Below are 25,315 nucleotides of genomic sequence, written 5' to 3' on the forward strand. Positions count from 1 at the left end.
AAAGAAGAGCTGTGGTCTTCTGTGCAGCATTTTTCACCGCTGATCTGACTGTGGTCCCCACTCCACTTGCCTGCTTGCCCCATGACCCGTACCAGCCTCCCCGAACAAGCGCCGGAATGTGGCGACTAGGGGCTTTTCACAGTAACTTCATTTTAAGCCTACTTGGGACAATAAGCGATTTTCATTTCATTTCATTTCATTGATAGCCTTGTGGGACAAAACTGTCCAACCCAACCTTGAACATATTCAGTGACCCAGCCTCCACAACCTGGGGAACAGGATTCCAGAGACCCCCTACTCCTCGGAGAAGAAGTTCCTCTCAATCCCCATCTTAAATAGAGGATCCATAATTCTGAAACTGTCATTCAGTTCTAGATTCCACTGAGAGAAGAAGGTCCAGAATCTTGTATGTTTCAGAATGATCATCTCTCATTATCTTAACACCAATGAGTGTAGGTTTAATCTGCAAGTTTTTCCTTGTAAGACAACCGCTTCATCCCAGGAATCAACCAGGTGAACCTTCTCGCAATTGCCTCCAATGCAAGTATATCCTTCCATAAACAAGGAGATCAAAATTATATGCAGTACTCTGAGTTCAGTACCGCCCTATACAATTGTAGCAAGACTTTCCTACTTGTATACTCCATTTCCCTACAATGAGGGCCAACATTCTATTTGCCTTCCTAATTACTTGCTGTACCTGCCCGCTAACATTTTTTTGTGATTCATGTACTGCAGTCACTCTCCGTTTAAATAATTGTTTTACTTTTCTAATCTTGCTCCCAAAGTGCACAACCACTGTTCCCACATTTGCCCCCACATTTGCCGCATCATTTGCTAACTCGCTTAACCGATGTATATCTCTTTGCAAACTCTTTGTATCCTCTTCATAACATCTTTTCCTACCTACCATTTTATTGTCAGCAGATTTGTCTCCAATCCAGTCTGTCCCTTTGTCCAAGTCAAAATATAGATTGGAAATAGTTCAAGCCCCGGCACTAATCCCTGTGGCACCCAACTGATTACAGTTTTCAAACCTGAAAATGTCCTATTTATTGTGAGTCACTGTTAGTTGGCCAATCCTTTTTATCTCTGCTAAGATGTTGCCCGACACCAATGAGTTTTTTGTGTAGAAAGTTTTTATGTGGCATGTCAAGGATATCTAGTTTGTAATTTGTGGTTTAGAATATAACACAGTTTAAGGAATTAAAGATTAAATATAGAGAACTGGGGGGTGGGGAGGCTGATTTTTAAAAACTGGTAAACATCTGATGTAAATGCAACAATTCTGAGTTAATTACAATTAAAATATTTCTTCAGGGCGGTGCGACGGCGCAGTGGTTAGCACTGCTGCCTCACTGCGCTGAGGACCCGTGTTCTATCACGACTCCGGGTCACTGTCGGTGTGGTGTTTGCACATTCTCCCTGTGCCTGCATGGGTTTCAACCCCACAACCCAAAAAGATGTGCAGGATAGGTTAATTGGTCATGCTAAATTGCCCCTTAATTGGAAAAAAAAGAATTGGGTACTCCGTTTATCAATACGTTTTTTTAAAAAACATGTCTTTATTAAAGTTCTCAAAGTTTACTAAATCTTACAAACCATATAATTTTTTATAAAACCCCAGAAACTTCAAAAAAAAAGAAACAAAAGAGAAACCCCCTCCCTCCCCAGTAGAATCTCTTGACTGATTCCCTCACCGTGTACTTAACCTTCTCCTCCAGATATAAAAACTCAATTAGGTGCCCTTCCATGCCGGGGCACTTGGCGGGGCTGGAGACCTCAACCGCAGCAAGACTCTCCTCTGGGTGATCAATGAGGTGAAGGCAAAAACATCTGCCTCCATCCCCGTCTGCAGCCCCGGCCAGCCCGACACCCCAAATACGGCAACCAAAGGGCAGAGCTCCAATTTGATATTGAGAATCGCTGATCTGGTGCTAAAGAAGGAGACCCAAAAGTTCACAAACTTGGGATGCGTGTGGCTGGCCCGGCCCCCGGAGTCCCTGCTCGCACCTATCGTCCACCTCGCTTTCACTTCAGCCACTGAGCTCACTTTTTTTTTTAATAAACAATTTTATTGAGGTATTTTTGGCAGATAAAACAATGACATTGTATAGTACTGTACAAAAAAAAAAGCAAATAACGCATAGTACAATTCACAACTCCATTCTCGCAAGGACCTGCCTAAACCACCCCCTACTCTACTCTACCCTAGCCCCCCCCCCCCCCCCCCCCCCCCCCCCCCCCCCCCCCTGCTGACGGTTAATTTTCCGCGAAGAAGTCAATGAATGGCTGCCACCTCCGGGCGAACCCCGATTGTGAACTTATCCTTTTCTAGACCGAGAAAGCTCGCCATGTCCGATAGCCATACTTCGGTCTTCGGGGACCTTGAGTCCCTCCATGCCAACAGTATTCGTCGCTGGGCTACCAGGGAAGCAAAGGCCAAGACGTCGGCCTCCTTCTCCTCCTGGACTCCTGGGTCCTCCGACACCCCATAGATTGCCACCTCAGGACTCATTAGGACTCATTACCACCCCAGTTTTCAAAACCCGGGACATGTCTGCGAATCCCTGCCAGTACCCCCAGTCTAGGGCACGACCAGAACATGTGCATGTGATTAACCGGCGCATCTGGCACACTTGTCCTCCAGCCCGAAGAATTTACCCTGGTGCATGTTGCGGTCGTGTTTACTCTGCTCAGAGCTTCTGCCCAAATACCGTCCTCCATCTCTCTCTCCCCCCCGAGCTCCTCTTCCCACTTAAGCTTCAGGTCCTCAGTCTGTGTATCCTCTGCTCCCATTAGTTCTTTGTAAATATCTGAGACTCTACTCTCACCTACCTTATGAAACCAAACTTAACACAAGCTACATAAAGGATATTATTGACCAAAAGCTTGGCTAAACATGTTTTGAAGAGCGTCACAAAGGGAAAAATTGAGGTAGGCGGTTAAGGGGGGGCTTCTGGAGTTTCGGCAGTCACCAGTGGAGGAGTGATTAAAATTGAGAATGTACGAAAGGCCAGGATCTTTTACATCTCCTGCAAAATTCACATATCTCGGAGGGTTATATGGCTGAAGGCGGTTACAAAGGGAGGGTCTAGACCATGCAGGGATTTGAAAAACAAGAATGAAAAATGTGAAATAGTAATGTTGTCAGGCTGGAGACAATATAAGTCAGCAAGCATGTTCAGTTTATCCAGCCTCTTAGCATGAATAGAAATGTTATGCATATGTTTACTCTCTCTGCATAATTTTAGTTTATTTTTTTCTTCAAGAATGCTTTTGCCAAGGACTTTCATATTACTAAAATGGCTTCAAGCTTATAGTTGGAGTACACATTGCATTTTAGGAACAATTATTTATTTACCAGGAAGGAGCTCCATTTATACATTTATTTAAAATATTTTTATTCTCCTTTTTCACATTTTCTCCCAAATTTACACCCAGCAACAATCAGAAATGAATGCAATGTCAATCCCCATATCAATAACAATGATCCCATCCACCCACCAAACCCCCAAACATTAGCCCGCATGTTAACATAAACAAATGACAAAAAGGAATCCGGAATCACCCGTCGTCACCATTAACACATACAGCCTCCTCCCCCAATGTTCGAGGTAATCCAATTCTCAAAAGTGCATAATGAATAACGTCCATGAAGTGTAGAACCCCCTCTATCCTTCCCCTCAGTTCAAATTTGACCTTCTCAAGAGTCAGGAATTCCAGCAGGTACCCCTGCCACAAGTCACAGAGTGGAGAGGTTGATCTCCACCCTAAGAGGATCTGCCTTTGGGCGATCAACAAGGCGAAGGATACAACATCTGCCTCCACAACCGTTTCCAAGCCCGGCTGGTCCGACACCCCGAATATGGCCTCCCGAGGGCCCGGGTCCAGTTTCACGTGCACCACTTTAGAGATTAGCCTAAACACCTCCTTCCAGTTATCCTCCTGCTTTGAAGAGAACCAAAACATATGGACGTACTTTGCTGCACCCCCCTGCAATGTTCACACACACCTTCTACCCACTCAAATAGCTGGCTAATCCTCACCCTTGTGAGGTGTGCTCTATATACCACCTTCAGCTGTATCAGTCCCAACTTCGCACACGAGGTGGAGTCGTTCACCCTCCGGAGCACCTCGCAGCAGAACCCTCCTCCATACCCTCTCTCAACTCTTCCTCCCACTTTGCCTTGATCCCTTCCAATGGTGCCTTCTCCTCTTCCAATATAGCCCCGTAAACCTCCGATACTAACCCCTTCTCCAGTTCCCCTGTCATCAGCACCTCCTCCAGCAATGTGGAGGCTGGCTCCACCGGAAGCTCTGTATCTCCTTTCTGGCAAAATCTCGAACCTGCATGTATCTAAATATTTCCCCCTGCTCCAGTCCATACTTCGCTCCCAGTTCCTTCAATCCTGCAACCCGACCCCCAAGAAACAAATCTTTTAGTGTCCTAATTCCTTCCATTTATACATTTTATACCATGGGCTGGATTCTCCGCTGTCGGGATTCTCCGTTACGCTGGCAACGGCCCCACGCCCGGGGATATCCAGACAGCATGGGGCTGCCCACAATTGGAAACCCCATTGGCCGGCTGGCGAGACGGAGAATCCCGCTGCCGGCGGGGGTGCGCTGGTGCGGCGAGACGGAGGTTCCCGCTGAATATCTTTCATGACGTTAGTAGATCTCAAAGTAGTATGAAGTAAATGAAGTACTTTTTGAAATGTAATGTAGGAAAGAGGCAGCTTAGTTGTGTACAGCCACAAACAGCAGATCAATGACCAGAATTTATTTTAGTCATGTTAGTTGAAGGTGAAATATTAACCAGGGCAAAATATTAACCACATTTTGAAATGGTGCCATGGGATCCTTTACATCCACCTCTGGCTAATGAGCCTTCTTTTCCAAAAGACTACTTCACTTGCCAGTACAGCACGCCCTCAGTACTGCACTGGTGTGTCATTCTGGATTATGGGCTCTGGTCTCTTCTAACCCCAAGGTGAGAGTGCTATCCACTTGGGCTTCTATACTAGTTGTCACAGTTATAAGGGACGGAGATTGAAAACGACCAAAAAGTAAAATTCTCCAATGCCATTATTTAAAAAAAATCTTTATTGTCACAAATAGGCTTACATTAACACTGCAATGAAGTTACTGTGAAAATCCCCGCGTTACCACATTCCAGCGTCTGTTCGGGTACACAGCGGGAGCATTTAGAATTCTCAGCTGGTCTGCAAGATTACTTTTGAAGTATCGTTCTTGTCGTATCAAGGCAAACATGATGTCAATATGTACACAGCTGCGGGATGAATGACCACTTAATCTGTTTTGGTGGAAATGCCTCAATAGAGAATCCTCTGCTAGTAATCCAGAGGTCTAGAACCATAGGGAGAATCCACATCCATTTAAGCAAACAGATGATGTCTTGATTTCATATCTCATTTGAGAAATGGCATCTCTGACATTGCACCGAACCTTCAGTAGGCACCAGGAGTCACTTGGTTTAAAAGCTACAGTCAATTGTATTATTTCTACTGACAACAGCACAGAGTAGATGCCTTCAGTCCCTGCTGCAACCTTTGTTCTCTAAGCACCAATTCCATCCTTCACCCAGGTATTGTCTGGATCTGAAACAGGCTGTTGGCAACCTTGGGATCCTATCTGACCTTGAGCTGAACTTCTGATGTCATGTCCTTTCCATCATTTAAGACTGTCTACCTCCACTTAAATCATGCTGCTGTCTCCATCTCTGCCTCAGCTCATTTGCTGAAACCCTCATCCATGCTTTTATTCCCTATTCAAATGCTTTTTTTCCAGCCTCCATAAACTTGAACAATTCATCTGGCTGCTTTCTAATTTGAACCAAGTTCTGTTCACCAATCACCCAATGCTTAATGATCTACAGTGGCTCCTGTTCTTGCAAAAGTTAAAATTCTCATCCTTATTTTCAAATCCATCCATGGCCTTGCCTCACTCTGTCTGTGTAACCTCCTTCCAGCCCTAAACTCTTTCCCCCATGCTACTCCAATTCCAGCCTGTTTTGTACAATATTCCCAAATTTCATCAAGCCTTGATTGGCGTCTGTGTCTTCATCTGCTGAGGTGCTAAAGCTCTGGAATTCCCTCTTTAAACAACACCTGACTTTCTCCTTTGAAGGCACTCTTTAAAACACCTCTGTGACCATCACCGATCCTAATATCTCCTGATGTGGTTTAATATCAAATTCTGCTTGTTAGTGTTTCTATCACAGTGGTTGGCACTGCTGCCTCTCAGCACCAGGGACCGGTGTTCAATTCCGGCCTTGGGTGACTGTGAAGTTGCCACTTTCTCCCCGTGTCTGCATGGATTTTCCTCTGGATGCTCTGGTTTCCGCTCTCAGTCGAACGATGTGCAGGTTAGGTGGATTGGACATGCTAAATTGCCATCTTAGTGTGCAAAGATCTGTAGGTTAGGAGAGGTTACGAAGATAGGGTGGGGGAGTGGGCCCAGGTAAGTTACTTTTTTAGATGGTCAGTGCAGACACAATGGGCCAAATGGCCGCCTTCTGCACCGTAAAAACTCTATGATTCTTTGATATATGTTATTTTACAATATTAAAGATGTTATAAATGCAAGTTATAGGAATTCCGCAGTTGCATGGGGTGTGGGAGGAGGGAGAATGAGCAGTATTATGAACGAGCCCATAACTTGTGAAAAGTTTATGCAAAAAGGAAAGTAGAATTAATGCTGTTGATAAAATGCCCTGTGGGAGGGTGCTAATAGGTGAATTAAATGTATTTTCCATCCACAAATGTTCCATACAACAGTAACATTGGGAATAGGTTTAAAAAACAAAGTTGCTGAAAGCCTGTAGTACTCGAGTGCAATTTTCAAACTGGAGAGGGGACAAAAATTTCAAACAGTGAAGATCAGCTAATAGAACGGGGAAATATGAGGATTATGCAGAAAACAAATTTAGTAAGAGGATAGAGTAGAGGACTGAAATCTAATTGTCTAAATATAAAGCGAGAAAAGACTGAAATGATGACAGACTTGGCCTAGACAAAGTAAATTATGGTGAAAGAGTTTGTTTTATTTAATTATTAATATTGCAATGCATAGAATGTGGGAATAAACTGGGGCAATTGGAAGCAATTATTTTGCAGGATTTTGTTTCATAGCATTGACAGAAACCGGGCTACCAACTGGGCAAGAATTGGATTGGGATTTTGTTTATTGTCATGTGTACCAAAGTACAGTGAAAAGTATGTTTCTGCGAGCAGCTCAACAGATCTTTTAAGTACATGAAAAGGAAATAAAAGAAAATGCATAATAGGGCAACACAAGGTACACCATGTAACTACATGGCATCGGGTGAAGCATACAGGGGTGTAGTGTTAATGACGTCAGTCCATAAGAGGGTTGTTTATGAGTCTGATAACAGCGGGGAAGAAGCTGCTTTTGAATCTGTTTGTGCGTGTTCTCAGACTTTTTTATCTCCTGCCTGATGGAAGAAGTTGGAAGAGTGAGTAAGCCGGGTGGGAGGGATCTTTGATTATACTGCCCACTTTCCCCAGGCAGCGGGAGGTGTAGATGGAGTCAATGGATGGGAGGCAGGTTTGTGTGATGGACTGGGCTGTGTTCACGACTCTGAAGTTTCTTGTGGGCTTGGGCCGAGCAGTTGCCATACCAGGCTGTGATGCAGCCTGATAGGATGCTTCCTATGATGCATCTGTAAAAGTTGGTAAGAGTTTCCTGAGGAAGTATAGGCGCTGTTGTGCTTGGGAGTGGGGGGAAGATTTGGAAGGGGGGGGGTGAAGAACAGCATTTGTATATATTTAGCCATGTAGACATGGAAGGTGTACAGGCAGAATAAACATGTCTGGGAGTTCGGAGATTAAAAAATGTCTTGCAGACTTCCAAATTATGCAAAAGACGGGTAGGAAATTGTGTTGGATTAGAAAGTTAAGTAGGAGTATCAATTATTGTTCTGAGAGTCTTTAGTTATCATTTTATAGTTTGGGTTGGTGCATGAATAAATGTAGAAATGGGAGTATAATTCTGAAAATGTACGAGGCGCTTCTTCCTTGACCAGTATCTTAGCAAGGCTTTATGGGTTTAAGTGTTGTTAGGTCATGATGAGTAATGCAATAGATCAGTTGGTGAGTAACTTGGGAATAATTACTGCAATATGATGATGTTTAAGATCCAACCAGAAAGGAAAAAGTAAATACAAAAGCTAAAACGCATTGTATTGGGGGCAAGTTTTAGAAAGGCAGAGAGTGAACAAAATAAAGTGAGGTGGAAGGAGAAATTGGCACACAGGAATACGGGAAACAGTGGCATTTAAAAAAAAAAAAAAAAGAGGTTACAAAGGCACAGAATACATGTAGGCTAAACGGGTTGGCATGGCAAGTTTCCTTCACTAAAGTATGTTGGTGAACTATTGGATTTTTACAACAATTTAATAGCTTCACGATTATTTATTTCCAGATTTCTTTGTGTTGAACTGAAGTCAAGTCCCTGGCTGCAATGGTAGGTGGATTTTGAAGTTTTTTGGATTAGAGACAGCGCAAAATACAGTGGGCTGTTAGATTCTACGATTATTAGTTCAGGCCTTTGGATTACTAGGCTGTATACCCTACTAAAACTAGAAATTGTAGAATTCCACTGAAAACGGAGATTAGTAACCAATTAAACTTGATGAGGGTGTATGAGGATCATAAGAATTATAGTAGTGAAGAAACTAAAGGAGCATTAAGAAAGTAAGATTACTAGTGGGATAAAGCAAGTTGGGGAGGGAATATGAGAGTTTAAAACAAATGAATGAATAAGAATGAAATTTTATAAAATCAATTAAGTGAGACGGGACCTTGAGCAGAGGGAATCATGAATTTGTCAAGGATGATCAAAAAACTGGCATAGATATTTAATAAATAATTTGTATTGGTCTCCACCAAAGGGAAGGATATGAGAGGAAGTGAATCCTGAAGTAATTAAGAGCAAGATGAGTAATTCTGTGTTGGGTAAAAGGAACATTTTAGCTTAGTTAGTTAAACTAAAGGAAGACAATGCCATGACCTAATGGATATGTCCCGTTATCCTGAACAAGTTGAGAGTAAATTTCAGGACTCAGTTGAGTGATTGGCTGTGTGTTGGAGGACTGACCAATTCTTTAAGTGAGAGAGCTGCTAATCTGGGGTAATTTCAGGGTAGTTAGTTTACTGTTGATGGTAGGGAAATTTGGTCTTCAATGAAGGATTAAATTAGCATGTCTCCAGATAAAAGAGAAAATTGAGTTGCCTATGTGGATTTCAAAAGGGATGATCATGCTTGACAAACCTCAGAATTCTTTTGAAGAGGTAACCGATCAAGTGGGTGGTGGGTGAAGTGGTTGTATTACATAGTCTTCAGAAATATTTTTTACAAGTTAGCATGAGGACAATTACTAGATAATATCGAGGGAAATTGGTTTGGAGGAGGATAAGAAAATTGATTAGGAGGGAGAAACCAGAAAATAAATTTTAAGGGCAGTTTTTCAGTGGTTGAGTGGGTATGGGGTCCCTAGGTTTTTAGTTCTGCGACCACCTTTATTGTTATGTATATCTATAATTTGGATAAGTCAAAATTTGAAAATGAAACCCAAATGGGTATTTGGTCCAGAAGTCGACCGTTGAAGTCTCCAAAAATGAGTGGTCTGCCAAACATAAAATATGAACTGCCTATGTGAGTGATTGCGATTGGGGAAAAAAAAAGACAACATCAGTAATTAATTTTACATTAGTATGGCATGCTTTATTGAATAAATTAATTGCCTTTAACCACAATGAAAGAGATTTAAAACCCATCATATTCATTGTCTTCCCCATACGTTACAAAGAGTTAATTGATTTCATTCTGAATCACTTTGGCTATGGCGGCATTGTGAAGACCGCACTTTGGATCAGAAGTGCTGCTTTTGGTTTTCGAATCATCCACTCACAACAAAACACCTTCCTCTCCATCCATTGAATTGGATTCTACACTTGTTTTGAATAATCTGATAGTTTATGCACTAATCACATCCCACGATTTGATTATGAAACCACATAAAACAACAAGCGAGGCAGTGTGCTTATTTCCTCTGGAGATTTTTTCTTTGTCAACCATCCACCCATGCCATTTGGTAAAACCTGATCCTTGAATGGCTTGTTGAAGCACACATCCAAAAGTTGGAATTATGGATATTAGTCCCCCCTGCTGTAGCTGCAAAGTTGGTGTTATTTATTTGCAGGTGCCTCTTGATATCCCACAGTAATAAGCTGCATTCTTTACACATAGGTCACTGGGATGCCTATTCCACACAATATTGATTCACAACTCACTCCATCCTCGCAATACAACTGTTGTCATGTATATGCACGAAAATCCTGCAGGGAACTTGATTTTTAGGATAGTCTTGCGTTTGAAAATTAACATAGGGTTTAATTTTGATCCTTCAGCCATGCAGGCTCATACCACAGTGAAACATGTCTTGTGTCCTGTGAGTGATTTCACTAGACTGTGGTTTTCAAATCTTTTCATTCTGCAGTCAGTTGTTGGTGTTGCAAAGCTCTAGTTACATTCTAAAATATATGAACTGTTAGCTCTGTTGTAGGAATTAAAGTTTTAACAGTATGATGGAATTTGATTTAAGAAACCAATAAGCAGTCTTGAAATAAATGCAACTCAAACAAGCTTGCAGTTAATTACTCTAAAGGGGTAACCTGTGCTTACCTTACAGGGTCAGAGTTGATGGTCAACAAATCTTGAACAAAGAATGATCAGTCTCTGAACTTGTAATACACCCATTAGCAATATAAATTATTCATATGGATTGCAAAACCAGAGTTGTGTTGAAGGTAAAATCATTTGTTTGCATTTCTGTTTGAATCATTGCAAAGTAAGCCACATTGCCATAGGGATAGTGTTTCAGGATGGAGCCTTGGTTTTTAAAAAGTTATTGTTATTTAAATTTTTTGCATTTCAACATTTCACAAAACAAAATCATTACACCCTCAAATACAGTAAACCCTGTACCCCTCCACCCGAACAGTTGATGGTAACTAGCTCTCCGAAATACAAAATAAAGAAACCCATCTCTTGTGGAACCCCTCTTGGGCAAATTTCACCATCTCAAGGTGTATGGACTCCCATCATGAGATTCCCCAGCCACGCTGAGGCGCAGGGTGGAGAAGCTGACCTCTACCCCAATAGAACCTGTATGCAAGCGATCAATGAGGCGAAGGCTCAAACATCCCCCCCCCCCTCCCCTGGCTCCCGCCTTCACCTCCGACAGGTCTGACACCCTGAATATTGCCCCCAGGGGATCTGGCTCCAAATCCACATGCAGGATCGCTGACATGGTGCTGAAAAACAACTCCCCAAATTTCTCCAACTTTGGACAGGACCAGAACATGATTAGCTGGGCCCCTCCCACACCGTCCGCAAGTATCCTCTACCCCCTTAAAAAAACAGCGCATCCTTGACTTTGTCAACTCCGCCCTGTGCACCACCTTCAACTGTATTAACCCCAGTCTCGCACATGAGATGCAGGCATTCACCCTCCAGTGCCATCCCCAAGTCCTCCTACCACTTGGCCTTTACCCCCTCTATATAGACATCCTTCTCCTCAAATCCTCCCATAAATTGCTGAGATGATCCCACTCTCCAACCCTATTACACACCGCACCTCCTGCGACAATGAGGAGACAGGCGTTATCGGAAAGGTTGAAAAAGACCTTTGCCAAGACCCGCACCTGCATATACCAAAAATCCTCCTCCTGCGGAAACCTAAACTTCCCCCTTAACACCTCCAAGCTTGCAAACTGTCCCTCCAAAAACAAATCCTTCACCCCTCTCTCTCTTCCCTCACCCGAAACCTCACATCCATCCTCCCTGGCTCAAATTCATGGCTCACCTGGATAGGCATCATCATCGACCCTGCTCCCAACCTAAAGTGCTGCCGAAATTGCCTCCAAATCTTCAACGTGGTGACCACCACATGACTTCCCAAATACTTCCCTGGGGCAAAGGGTAGCGGTACGTCACCAGCGTCCGCAACCCTGACCCCTACAAGAACCTGCCTCCATCCTCACCCACAAAGCCATCACCTCTTTGGATTGGATTTGTTTATTGTCACGTGTACCGAAGTACAGTGAAAAGTATTTTTCTGCGAGCATCTCAACAGATCATATAAAGCCTCCACCTCTGGATGGAGCCTTGGTTAAAGGTTATTTAATTTAATTTATCTGCATGTATTGACAGAAACAAGCCCTATAGTTTGGGTTTTATGAGGGATAATCTGCTGGAAGATTTGCTCTAGTTTACAGCTAGTGGAAGAAATTTACAGTGGTCCTCGCAGTCTTTGGAAAGAAAGCCAGGACAAGGAGCTAAATGAGCCCACAGTCATGAGGTCTATAAAGAAAAATTGGCGGATCACTTGGCCAAAAGCTAATGGGACAATCACCATTTAATTTGTGCATCGTGGCATACCAAGCACAATTAAAGTTAACTCTGAAGGGCTGTGGCATACCTTTGGGCTGCTTCCATGAAAAGTGAATGAACGTTCAAGATTATTTTATAAAGGAATTATTGGGGGGGGGGGTTTAATAAAAAAAGAGTACTTGGCGCAAGTACTGCAAAACCACATTAAGTGAATAATCATTACTTTATTTACTACTTTTTGATGTGCAGTCATTGTTTTTGCTTAAAGAGGTGAAATCTTGTGTAGTTCTGTTGGGTGGTTGCACCTTTAAAAACTCAAAACAGTTCATAACAGGATCATAACTCTAGGCATATCACAGTTCATGGGTCGTTCATCCGTGTTACCGATGTGGCAGAATGAGTACTTGTGTTTAGCCATTGTCTTGATAACTGGAAACTGATAATTTTAGCATCAAACAATTTTGGTATTCTGCTGCAAAACTTACACTTCTATTTCGTAAAGTAGCTACATCAACTAGCTATTGTTCTGAAGTCTTTGCTGGTTTCGGGGTTTTATTTATCCCACTTAAGTACGTTTTTGAGTACCTAATTATTTTTGCCAATTAAGGGACAATCTAGCGTGGTCAATCCACCTACCCTGCAAACCTTTGGGTTGTGGGGGTGATACTCCTGCAGGCACAGGGAGAATGTGCAAGCTCCACACGGACAGTGACGCGGGGCCGGGATCGAACCTGGATCCTTGGCACCGTGAGACGCAGTGCCAACCACAGCGCCACCGTGCCGCCCAGGGAAGTGCTTTTTTAGGCATTAGTTTCTTCTGAATATTTTCGGGGACCTATTCCAAAACATGTTTCTCAAGATTAGGGCACTGGCTGGTTCTCATAAGCCATTTTCTTCAGGGCAGATTCCTCCTCCTCCCATTCTTGCACCAGTTTTTACTAACACCGAATTTCCTCGCTGCAGGGCCCCTTGACAAATTAACAAATGTTACAACTTTTAGCTTGGAACCAGCTTTATATTTCATTTGTTTTGATGGATGACTGATGGCCCATGTCCTTTTGAACTAGGTTTCCCTAGGAGATTATTTCCGGTGAAGCATCTGGTGCCCAGTGACTGATCATGTGACCAAGTTGCCTGGGAGATGAGCAATAGAATAGCCAATTGTCAACAAGAAGTTGATTATCGGGTTGTGGTTATCAGGTTAAGTAGATTGTGTATGTGGCTCTAGTCTCAAACAGCGATTTAGTTTTTAGTTTAGAGAAAGCTGTGCCAATCAGGAAACATCTCTTTCAAGCAGAATGTAGTGAAATTTTGGGGGTTGGCTAAAGAGTTTAAATCTCTTGTTCATTGAAGGATTCATAACTGTGAAAAGTATAAATTTAGAGTATCCAATTATTTTTTTTCCAATTAAGGGGCAATTTAACATGGCCAATCCACCTACCTTGCGCACCTTTTGGGTTGTGGGGGCGAGACCCGTACAGACATGGGGAGAATGTGCAAACTGCACACAGACAGTGACCCAGGGCCAGGATCGTTCCTGGGACCTCGGCACCGTGAGGCAGCAGTGCTAACCACTGCACCACCGTGCCAGCCCCTAACTCCAGAGTTAAAGAACATTTAGAACCAGGAGAGATGTGACCTGAGATGGCTATGCTTAAGATGCTAGCAACGCCTGTGTTGAACTGGAGTCTACAACCATGGAATGGTTAGAGGAGATACAAAGGGACAACCTTGCCAGAGGTAAGTGAAATGTCCAAGAAATCTCAACCCTTGTACGAATCTTTGAACAGTACTCCGACAAAGCGGTTAATCTTCCAATTTCTGGGGTTGTCGAGAGAAAGTTGAATTAAAAGTTTAAAGTATATGTTTCTCTGTTCGTTGTACTTTTAATATCTTTAATGGAACTGACAACTTAAGATAGTGTGGTTATTCATGTTCTTTGATTTTTTTTTGTGTGTAATAAAGTTATTTTGTTTACAACTTAAACCTTGTAGCTTAATTATTTTTGTAAATACATAGATTTTTGGATTTTTAAAAAACCACGGCACATGGTAGTGGAAGTGGAGGTGATTAATGATTTCAAAAGGAAATTGGATTGGCACTTGGAAATAAACTTGTAGGGCTATGGGGGTAGACTGGCAGAATGGGACTGACTGGATTGCTCTACAGACAGCTGGCATGGACTTGGGCTGAATGGCCTCCTGTACCATGTGACTTCATGATTCTATGAACCGTATTCATTTTGCAGTAAGTCCTCGTTTAATATTGTAGTGGCCTTCCTCAAAAGTGAAACTGGTTGAAATGTGAACATCTGATTTGTTTAATGTCATTTAATTTAATGTAAAAGTTGTAGTTTGGTTTGTAACACCTTTCCTGTCAAAGAAAGGTTAAAGCATTCTAACCTGTAAGTGAAATATTGCATATTCCTAAATTCCTGTATTTGTAAATGAAATAACTTATCAAATAATGAAATAAAATAAATGTTAAAAATAAGAAATATTCTAACTCTCCTCGCTGCTCTCTCACTTGCTGGCCCTCCTCTCCCGAACCCTCAATGGAGCGAGGGCTTCGGATAGGAATGGCGAAGTGAGGAAACGAGAGGTGTTGAGTGGGAGGATCCAGAAGAGAAATGCCAAGCGGGAGGGTGGGGAGAAGGAGACGTCACTCAGAACTTCAACGCCATTTTGGAGTGAGCTTGAGGGTCCCCACACTCCCATCCAAGGACAATGCAACCCTCAGCAGACATGGACATCACCCCCACCCTTTCAGACCCCTCATGGGCATGATCCCTCCCCCCCCCCCCCCCCCCCCCCCACCTGAGAGGACAGAAGGGTCATGCTTTGCTGTCTTGTGCAAAAGCTGACACCTCCAACAGTGCAGCATTCCCTTGGTACTGAAGTGCCAGCTGATGTGCTTAATGCACTGAGTGGGGTTTCAACTCATAAGATTCTAAATTACAATGAAGATGCACCATTGAGCCTGGGCAGATACCCTGAAGGCAAAGTTTATCTCTGTGAGCCTGAATTCTGTTGTACTGTCAGCTTTGCAGAAAATATTTTGGACATCGATATGGCCAACTTTTTCTCATTGTTTCCACTTGTTTTCTTTGGGTGTCCCTCATCTGTCTGTCGTAAGCTAGGCATAGGGCCATCTCTATGCTCTGTAGAGGCACAGCATCTTTCATACAATTAAGTGGTTTCCTTGGATTACACAGCTGCTGCTTATGGACACTTAAGTCACACAGGAATACCACTGCATTCTGGGATGCTTGCTACGCATTTATTTTCTTCCTGTTCCTCTTCACTCTCCTTCTCCCCCTCACTCCTTTTTCTGATTTTCTTTCTCTTGCTCTCTCTCCCCCCTCACCGCCCACCTTCTTCAGTTTCTTTTCCCTCTTATTATCCCATTCCCTCTTTCAGTTCAGTTCTTTCATTTTTCTCCCCCTCAACAAGAGTTCCATGCCCTTCCTCCCGACTATGCTGAAGTTCAGTACCTTGCACAATCTCCCACTCTAACCCATTGCTTTTCCAGATCTGAAATCTGTAGACATTTTGATCTCACTCAAATCTTTTCTCTCCTTTGGTATAAAACTATATGTGTGAGGAAAGGAAGCACAAATGTAATGTAATACAAAAAAAGTTTGAGTATTGAAGAAAACCCTCCAGATCATAGGCCCAGTCATGAAACGTTTAAAATTATACAACATCCTAATTAAAGGGACATAGTGGAGAATACCAGTAAAATTGAAGGGAACGGTAAAGGGTTTTCTTTTCTGTTGTGATGTTGGCAACATTGCAGTTTTACCGGAGAAGATGGCAATGGTCCTTCTTGAAATATAGCAGTTCTAGTACTAATGGTGACTTCAAGATATAATAATCTTTCTTGTCACAAGCAGGCTCACATTAACATTGCAATGAAGTTACTGTGAAAAGCCCCTAGTCTCCACATTCCAGCGCCTGTTCGGGTACACCGAGGGAGAACTTAGAATGTTCAAATGACCTAACAACATGTCTTTCGGGACTGTGGGAGGAAAACGGAGCACCCGGAGGATCCCACGTAGACACGGAGAACGTGCAGACTCCACACATTCAGTGACCCAAGCAGAGATTCGTGTCTGGGATCCTGGCGCTGTGAAGCAACAGTGCTAACCACTGTGCCGTCCATTGAGGAACTCCAAACCATTGAGCCAGTGACTACGATGGGGGGAGCAGTATATGTTGAGGTCAACATGGAGGGGTACTTAAAATGTTCCCACAATCTTTCTGTTCTTGTCCTTCTTCATGGTAGTGATCACAGAGGTGTTGAAATTTGAAAAATAAAATTGTTCATGGGATGTGGGCATTGCTGGCTGGGCCAGCATTTATTACCCATCCCTGAAGGCATTTACGAGTCAGCCACATTGCTGTAGATCTGGAGGCACATGTAGGCCAGACAGATTTCTTCCCCTAAAGGACATAGTGAACCAGATAGGTTTTTACGACCATCGACATGGTCATCATGAGACTTTTAATTACAGATTTTTTAAAAATTGAATTCAAATTTCACCATTTGCCATGGCGGGACTCTGGGTCATTAAATCATAGAATCCCTACAGTGCAGAAGGAGGCCATTCGGCCCATTGAGTTTGCACCGACCTGCGAAAGGCCACCCTACCGAAGCGCATTATTTATATTAATGTTGAAGCATTTTGTGGTAGGTTTTGATTCTACTGCCTATTTAATAAAAACTTACCCATGGTTTTCCAATTACAATGACTTATTTGTAGACCTGTGGATACTGTGAAATGATGGGTTTATGCTGCTAAATTCTTCATGATGGCTGAGGAGGGGCCAAGAGAGTTTGCCCCCTTTTTGTATGATGAGCAAAAATAGAATTTTCAGAGGAATCCCCCATAGGCTGTTTTTGTATTCTTCTTACTGGTTAGATAGATGGTAATAACAACCTCTTAAAAGGAGCTTGTTTAACCTGTAAAATAAATCAATCTATATATTTTTTAATTGATGAAAGACCAAATCTTTTTTTGTTTCCTTTGCTCATTGATATTTACCAATTTTTTTTCTACTCCCAGAGCGTGCGTGCTCGCACACACACAAGATTGACCAAGCCTTAAGAAGCGGCATCTCTTTCAATTACTTTTGTTTTGCCATTTTTCCCCCCCATCTTGCTGCCGTCTCAAGTTATGGATCCTAACTATGCAACTACAGTTTTATGGGAGGGAGCATATATTTACAGGGGCCTTTCTTTTTTAAAGGCTTTTTATCGCGTAGTATCATTACTAACGTGCTCGGGTCTCTTCAGATACTGTTCAATGGAATGCATTTGTTCATTCAGGCCTACTAACAGCATGAGACTGTACAAGTTTTTTGGGCAACACTCGTTTGCGCATTCCCTAATGTGCAGCACCTTCAAATTGGTGCAAGAAAAGTTTATAAATGAACCAGAGTTCAAAAGAATTAGAAAAGCAAAGAGGCACCATAAATTGTAATTATCCTACCTTTAAAAAACACTATAAGCCACAGGGCTAGGCTGTAGAAGGCAGCAAATTATAATTGTTGCAACAAAAACTTAACTGGTAATTTACACAAGGCAGGTGGTTCACATGTTACTGCCACCCAGCATGATGCACATGCTTATTGCATGCTCAACATACTGTATCGCCAGGACTAGTCAAGTTCCTATGTGTGCCCTAACTAAGATGGTGGAGAAATATTTAATTTTTTTCCGTTTTATATTCTAGTTTCCTAGTTATAAAGGTTAACATTCCATTAGCCTTTTATTAAAAAAAAAAAAAAAAAAAATTTTTTTTTAGAGCATCCAATTCTTTCTTTTCCCAATTAAAGGGCAATTTAGCATTGCCAATTCGCCTGCCCTGCACATCTTTTTGGATTGTGGGGGTGAGACCATGCAGACACGGAGAATGTGCAAACTCCAAATGGGCAGTGACCTGGGGCTGGGATCGAGCCCAGGTCCTCGGCACTGCACCACTGTGCCACCCTCTGTCAGCCTTTTTAATTGCTTTTGTGCCCAACTGCTGCATTTTGGGGACCGTGTACATGGACCTCCAAGTCTCTGGGTCTTACTATTCCCAGTTGTGCACCGCTTAAATATGACTGATAGCTCCTTTTATTGATCCAAATTGAAAAGTTGTGAAGTTAGCCTGAAGCTGTATTAAAGCACGCTTGGAGTACTGTGTGCACATTTGGTTGGCATATTATAAAAAATAATAAAGAGGCACTGGAGGGGGTGCAGAGAAGATTTACAAAGATAATGCCAGTAATGTGTGGGTATAATAAGTATTGACAGACTTGGTCTCCTCTCTTGGGGGGAAAAAAAAGGCTGAGGGGTGACTTGATAGAGGTATTTAAAGTTATGAAAGGATTTGATAAGGAGGAAAAAAAGATGTTTCCTCTTGTGGGGAGGTGCATAACTAGGGGCAATCAATGTAACATCGCAAGAAATCCAGTAGGGAATTGAGAAGAAACTACTTTATCCAAAGACTGGTGAGAATGTGTTACTCGTTCCCACAGAGAGTGTTTGAAGTGAATAGTATGGATACATAAGGGGAAGCATAGACCAGCATAAGAGGGAAAATGGAGGCAGTGGTTACAATGATCGATTTAGATGAGGAAAGAAGGGAGGAGGCTTAAGTGGGACATAAACACTGGCATGGACTATGCCAAATGGATGACCTTGTGCTTAAATGTGTAATCCATCTGCCACTGTTTTGCCTGCTAATCTATTAATAGCTTGTAATTTTATGCTACTATCCACACTACGTACTTTGTCACCAATCTTTATGCAATCGACAAGCTTGGATATAGGGCTCTTTATTTGCATTATCAAAGTCATTCATAAATGTTGTGAATACTTAAGGCACCAGAACGCATCCTGGTGGGACACCTCTAGTTACTTCCAATTCAAGTACTTACCCACCATCCCTACACTTTGTCTCCTAATCAATCTCTTTATCAGGTCAATAATTTGTCTTCAATTCTATGAGCTTTAATTTTAGCTAACAGTCTCCTATGAGGAGCCTCATGGAATGCCTTCAGAAAGTACATGCATAGACATTCCCCTGCCTATTATTTTAGCTACGCCGCAAACTGTAGATCATGTTTTTCTGTGAAAATCGGTTTAGTTTTGGCAGGAGATGACTGAGGTTCGTGTTTTCCACTTAGGCAATATTTATTATTTCACACCAGAGGATCTTTAGGTGAATAGCCACTGTCGAGAAGGTTGTAAATAGTATGGCTTTGACAAAGAGTCATCCAGACTCAACGTTAGCTTCCTTCTCTCTCCACAGATGCTGTCAGTCCTGCTGAGTGTGTCCAGCATTTTTTGTTTCTGCTTCAGATTCCAGCATCCACAGTAATTTGCTTTTATTATCGTTGTTGTAAATAGTATGGTGCTATCACGCAACCTTGCTTGACACCGGTCTAGATTTTCAAGTGTCTATTTCAGATGTCCCACTCAAAGCACTTGCAGTCATATCATCGCAAATCAGTTGCAGGATTGTGATGAAGTTTCTTGGACATCAAAATCTTTGGAGCACAATCCTGAAAGCCTCATGATTTACTGAGTCAAATGCTTTGGCTCGATAATTGCAATGAAGTGTTCTGGTGGTGTTCTCGGCATTTTTGTTGGATTTATCTGGCAGCAGAGACCATGTCAGAAGTATACCTGATCTATAATTTGCAGATGACTGAACTGTCATTGCCCATACTGCACCAGGGTTGCAAGCACTTTCAAACTCTTCAATTCTGAATGCAAGAAATATGGCTCATCCTTGAATGTTGACAAAGCAAAACTCCTATCAGCCTACGCCTGGCTAGTTAAATACTCCACTCTCTCTCACATGTTGATGGACAGACTCTAGAACAGGGATTTTCAAGTGCCGGTCACAGGCGGGTGTTGGGAGAGTTGCAGAGAAACACCCAATGGCCGCCACCGGCTTGTACATTGAGAATGGCGACCACTGCCACCTTTTAAATGAAGCTGTGTGTGCAGCCTTCCTGCCAGAAGCTGCAGCAGAGCGCAGGTTACGTGTCCTGCACTTACTTGACGTCAAGCGCCCTCCCATGTACGTGCTTTTGGCGCCAAATCAGGGAGCAGGTCTGTTTCTGTTTTCCAGCTGTTGGCAAGAGGACTGTGAAGGTGGATCATTTTCTTAAAAGTAAAAGTTGGCCAGAGACTCAAATAGCCAGTGTACCTAACACCACAGGGTCTCGCAACAGAATCTGCTGGAGAGAGCTGCACAGGAGAGTCCAAGGCAGGTGTTAATGTTAGCTTTGCGCAGAACTCCAGGGCCTCTGGCTAACAGCCTACAAAGAAGAAATTAACTCTGGAACAAAGCAGTATAACGATGATTATGTGAAGTATGGTTTTTATCACCTGTGCCAATGCAAATAAAGAAGCAAAGCCCACACGCGATATATGCAGGTAAGTACTGGCAGAGAGGAGAAGTTTCAGTTTTTGAAAAGTTATTATTTTTAAAAATAAATTTGTATCCAACTTATTTTTTCCAATTAAGGGACAATTTAGCGAGGCCAATTGACCAACTCTGCACATCTTTGGGTTGTGAGGGTGAAACCCATGCAAATACAGGGAGAATATGCAAACTCCACACTGACAGTGACCCAGAGCCGGGATCAAACCGGGGACATCGGCGCCATGAGGCAGCAATGCTAACCACTGTACCACCGTGCTGCCCCTGAAAAATTGTTTTTGTGGTTGAGACCCCAGAGTCCGTTATTAACTTCTAGCTGCCTCCAAATTAAAACACTGCGCTGCTGCATCTGACCTGCGATACCACATTAAAAACATGGCAAAAGCCCATGAGGCGGTCAGCATTCTGGAGTAGCATCTCCCAGGAGTGTCCAGTACTGAGTAAAACAAGCATTTGTGTTGCTGTTGTCCTTCACGACGACCTCCATCTGTGAGGTTGATGTTTCTGTTTTCATAAAGATGAAGGCAGCAGAAAGGAACTGGCTGAAGTCTGCACCTGATATGTGCATTGCCCTCTCCTCCTTTTGAACCTGACTCAAGTGAGACTGAGAGAACCAACCAGGCTACCCTTTAGCATTAAAGGTAAGGGAACATGGAACTGACGTCTGGTGGTGGTGGCGGCGATGTGCTGAACAGTTGCACGAAAGGTGGCTCTCCCTTGGGAACTTCAAATCCGGCCCTTTTTAACCCATAAATCAGACACGGAAACAACAACAAAAAAAACATCCTTACCTTGAACTAACAACTACCCAAGGAGATGCTCTCAAACCAACTAAGAGCCAGAAGAGCAGCAAGAGTCAGGAGAGGAAGATCCAGATCTCAGATATGCGGAGCAGGATATGGCGGTCTGAGAGGGATCGGCAATGCAAACCCTGACCCACCCGCCAACAGAGCAGTGGATGGAATTCCTTACACAAGAGCTGCAAAAACTCTGGGACTCCATCAAGGAGGGCGTCATGTCGGCTATGAGGCCACACATGGAAATCGTGCTGGCCCCCTTCAAAGAGGTGTTGGGACTGGAAACCCAGGAGATGACCGTGCAGGAACTGGAGAAAACTGCCACAGACCAGAGTGATCGTATTGCCTCGCTCGAGGCAGGCGTTGCAAGTTTGGTGGCGACCCAGAAAGCACTCTAGGAGAAGGTGGAAGATCAGGAGAACAGACCTCGCTGCCAGAACTTAAGGATTATTGGACTACCTGAGTGCACAGAGGCAGAAACCAGACAGAGTATGCCATGCAGATGCTCGGAAAGCCGGTGGCAGGATGATGGACCCACCTGAGGGAGGAGTTCCCCTTCTCCAAGTATACTCCCACATCAACTTCTTCGTAGTGGGTAAATTGGTGCTTATAGGGGTGGAATACTCTGCAATAAAATTCTCCGACCATGCACCACAATTCATGGATGCGAGGTTGGTGACGGGCCGGGCCCAAGGCCCCCCCCCCCCGTGGAATCTGGGCACGCCCCTCCTGGCTGACCAGGCGTTCTGTGCGAGAATGTCACAAACCATCGTGTATATAACCTCCAACCAGAGCGGGGAGCTCTCGCCCTCAACATTCTGGGAGCCACTGAAGGCGGTGATAAGCAGGAAAATAATAGCATACAAGGCACTCGGGGAGAAGAAGGAGAGGGCGGTTAGATAATGGCTGATTGACTCCATATTGGAGGGGGATTGGCAACACTCCATGGCCCTGACGGTGGAACTACTGGCGGAGAGGAACAAGTTACAAATTGAATTTGACCTCTCCACTGCTAAAGCAGTCTTTGGGGTATCGGAACAGCCGGAACTCTTTACGGGGAGAGGGGCAGACGCACTAGCTTGATTGTCCGCTGGAGACTCCTGCTCGGCTGGAGATCCGCACCACCCAACGCCACGGACTGGCTGTCCAACTTGGCAACATGCCACTATGCAGAGAGACCTGGGTGTGCTAGTGCATGAGTCGCAAAAAGTTGGTTTACAGGTGATTAAGAAGGCAAATGGAGTTTTGTCCTTCATTGCTAGAGGGATGGAGTTTAAGGCTAGGGAGGATATGCTGCAATTGTACAAGGTGTTAGTGAGGCCACACCTGGAGTATTGTGTTCAGTTTTGGTCTCCTTACTTGAGAAAGGACGTACTGGCGCTTCAGGGTGTGCAGAGGAGATTCACTAAGTTAATCCCAGAGATGAAGGGGTTGGAGAGGAGAGGTTGAGTAGACTGCGATTGTACTCGTTAGAATTTAGAAGGATGCGGGGGTATCTTGTAGAAACATATAAAATTATGAAGGGAATAGATGGGATAGATGCGGGCAGGTTGTTTCCACTGGTGGGTGAAAGCCTAACTAGGGGGCATAGCCTCAAAATAAGGGGAAGTAAATTTAGGACTGAGCTTAGGAGGAACGTCTTCACCCAAAGGGTTGTGAACCTATGGAATTCCTTGCCCAGTGAAGCAGTAGAGGCTCCTTCATTAAATGTTTTTAAGATAAAGATAGATAGTTTTTTGAAGAATAAAGGGATTAAGGGTTATGGTGTTCGGGCCGGAAAGTGGAGCTGTGTCCAAAAAAGATCAGCCATGATCTCATTGAATGGCGGAGCAGGCTCGAGGGGCCAGATGGCCTACTCCTGCTCCTAGTTCTTACGTTCTTATAATTCCTTACAAATTGGAAAGGATAAAACTCTCCTTTCGAGGATCGGAGGAGGACCTTCACCATATGTGGAAGTAAATTTGCGTCCTCTTCCAAGACCTGTTGGTGACCAGCAACCAATAAGGTGGGGGATGGGGGACATCAGGATAAAGGCAAGCAAGGCAGAGGAGCCGGGTAAGACAAAGGGCAGGGAAGCACACAGGTACGATCAGAAGAATGGTACCAAGAGACTCTGAGGCAGCACCTAGCACGCTCCTGGGATCTTCTAATGCCAGGAGGCAACATGTATAAAGTTGATAGGCACGATTGTGGTAACCGATCACTAGGGGCCCAAAGTTAGGGCCTCCGTGACAGCATACACATTACCTTTGTATACATAACTGTTTATATCCCTAATCTTTACCACTCTGTAAATATATCTCTTAACATTGTAAGGAACATCACACAGTAGTTATAAATGCAAAACCAATAAAAATTCTGTTCTTTAAAAAAGAAAGTAAGCAAACTTGGCGTGGGTCGAAGGTCAGCTGGTTGGCAAAAGTGGGTCCCAGGACAAAAGGTTTGAAAAATACTGCTCTAGAATATGCTGAGAACCTTCCATGTCACCATGTCAGGCAGCCATTTCTCTCAACAGGTCACCATTAACGAGGAGATCCCACACTGGATCCCCTGTGCCAGTCTTCTGCAAACAATGACTGCGAGTGTTTGACAACAGAGACCTCTGCAAGTCAATAATAGTTCTTGGGTATAGAGCAGTTCTCCTCTGCACACTCCTGTAATGCAGTGAGACCTGGACTGTGCATCAATGGCACAAGAGCACAAGAAACATTCCACCAGCAATGCCTCTGCCGCATCTTCCAGATCTAACGGAAGGGCTGTCGAACAAGTGTCTTCCTTGAAGCTATGTCCGCAGCATTTAGGCAAAAATCCTATAAAACCAATTTTGATGGACTAGATACTGTCCGGATAGCAGAAAATTGTCTCCTCTACCAGGTCCTGTTCTGTCAGCTCTCAAATGGTCATCGTTCCAGGGGAGGTCAAAGAAAACACTTCAATTATACTCTTAAGCTCTCCTTAAAGCACAGAGGCATTGACCTTAATGACTGGTGGGAAGGCCTTGCTATTAATTGTTCAGAATGGCCCACAACTTGTTCATCAAGCTGCATCACTCTTTGAGCCCCAACACTATTAATGATGAGGTACGGTGGAGACAGTGAAGGAAAGAAAAGGAAGCAGATCTTGCATTGTGAATCCCACGACCCCGAGAAATTTCCAACTTCACATGTCCGCAGATCTGTGGGTCAAAAATCTGCATGTTCAGTCACATGATAACCCATGGCGGAAATCGCGATGAGTACATGTCATCAAATCGAGGGACAGCCAAAGACTTTAAGCACTTCCTCAAAATTCAGGCAGTTTCATCAGGCATGACTTACCTGTCACAAATCTGTGCATTGGCTCTCTCTGATCCACTAAAATTTCTCCAGTCCTTAATTAGATTCTAATGTTCCCCAACTGTTAGAAACCAGGAAATTATAGAACTCTTAATCGATCATATTCAAAATGATTATATGTTCTATTTTTGCGCGCACTATGCCCAATGTCTTGGTTAGTAACCATGATATTTTAAAGTGCAAACATTCAACTATTAAACCCTGTTACTGAAGTTTTCTGCATTTCTCAATTTCTACACGTTGTTCGGGTGGGCCGGTTCCTTGAAGCCTGTTCTAGGTTACTCAGGATTTCTGTT

General features: G+C 43.4%; 1 protein-coding gene across 10 annotated transcripts in view; it reads left to right on the plus strand.

The window, feature by feature from the left end:
* The window catches only part of ncoa2 (nuclear receptor coactivator 2), a 440,942-nt gene that overhangs the window by 76,893 nt on the left and 338,734 nt on the right, over window positions 1-25,315 (plus strand). The window contains exons 2-3 of one of the 10 annotated variants that reach the window (XM_072467590.1): window positions 8,470-8,511; window positions 10,739-10,856. The exons of 8 other annotated variants lie outside the window; for them this stretch is intronic. The gene's annotated coding sequence lies outside the window, so the exon portion shown is untranslated. The remainder of the gene's footprint in view (window positions 1-8,469; window positions 8,512-10,738; window positions 10,857-25,315) is intronic. One more of the 10 variants, XM_072467589.1, reaches the window with a different exon arrangement.

The sequence above is a fragment of the Scyliorhinus torazame genome, chromosome 11 (assembly GCF_047496885.1).
Source record: "Scyliorhinus torazame isolate Kashiwa2021f chromosome 11, sScyTor2.1, whole genome shotgun sequence".
NCBI classification, from domain to species: Eukaryota; Metazoa; Chordata; class Chondrichthyes; order Carcharhiniformes; family Scyliorhinidae; genus Scyliorhinus; species Scyliorhinus torazame.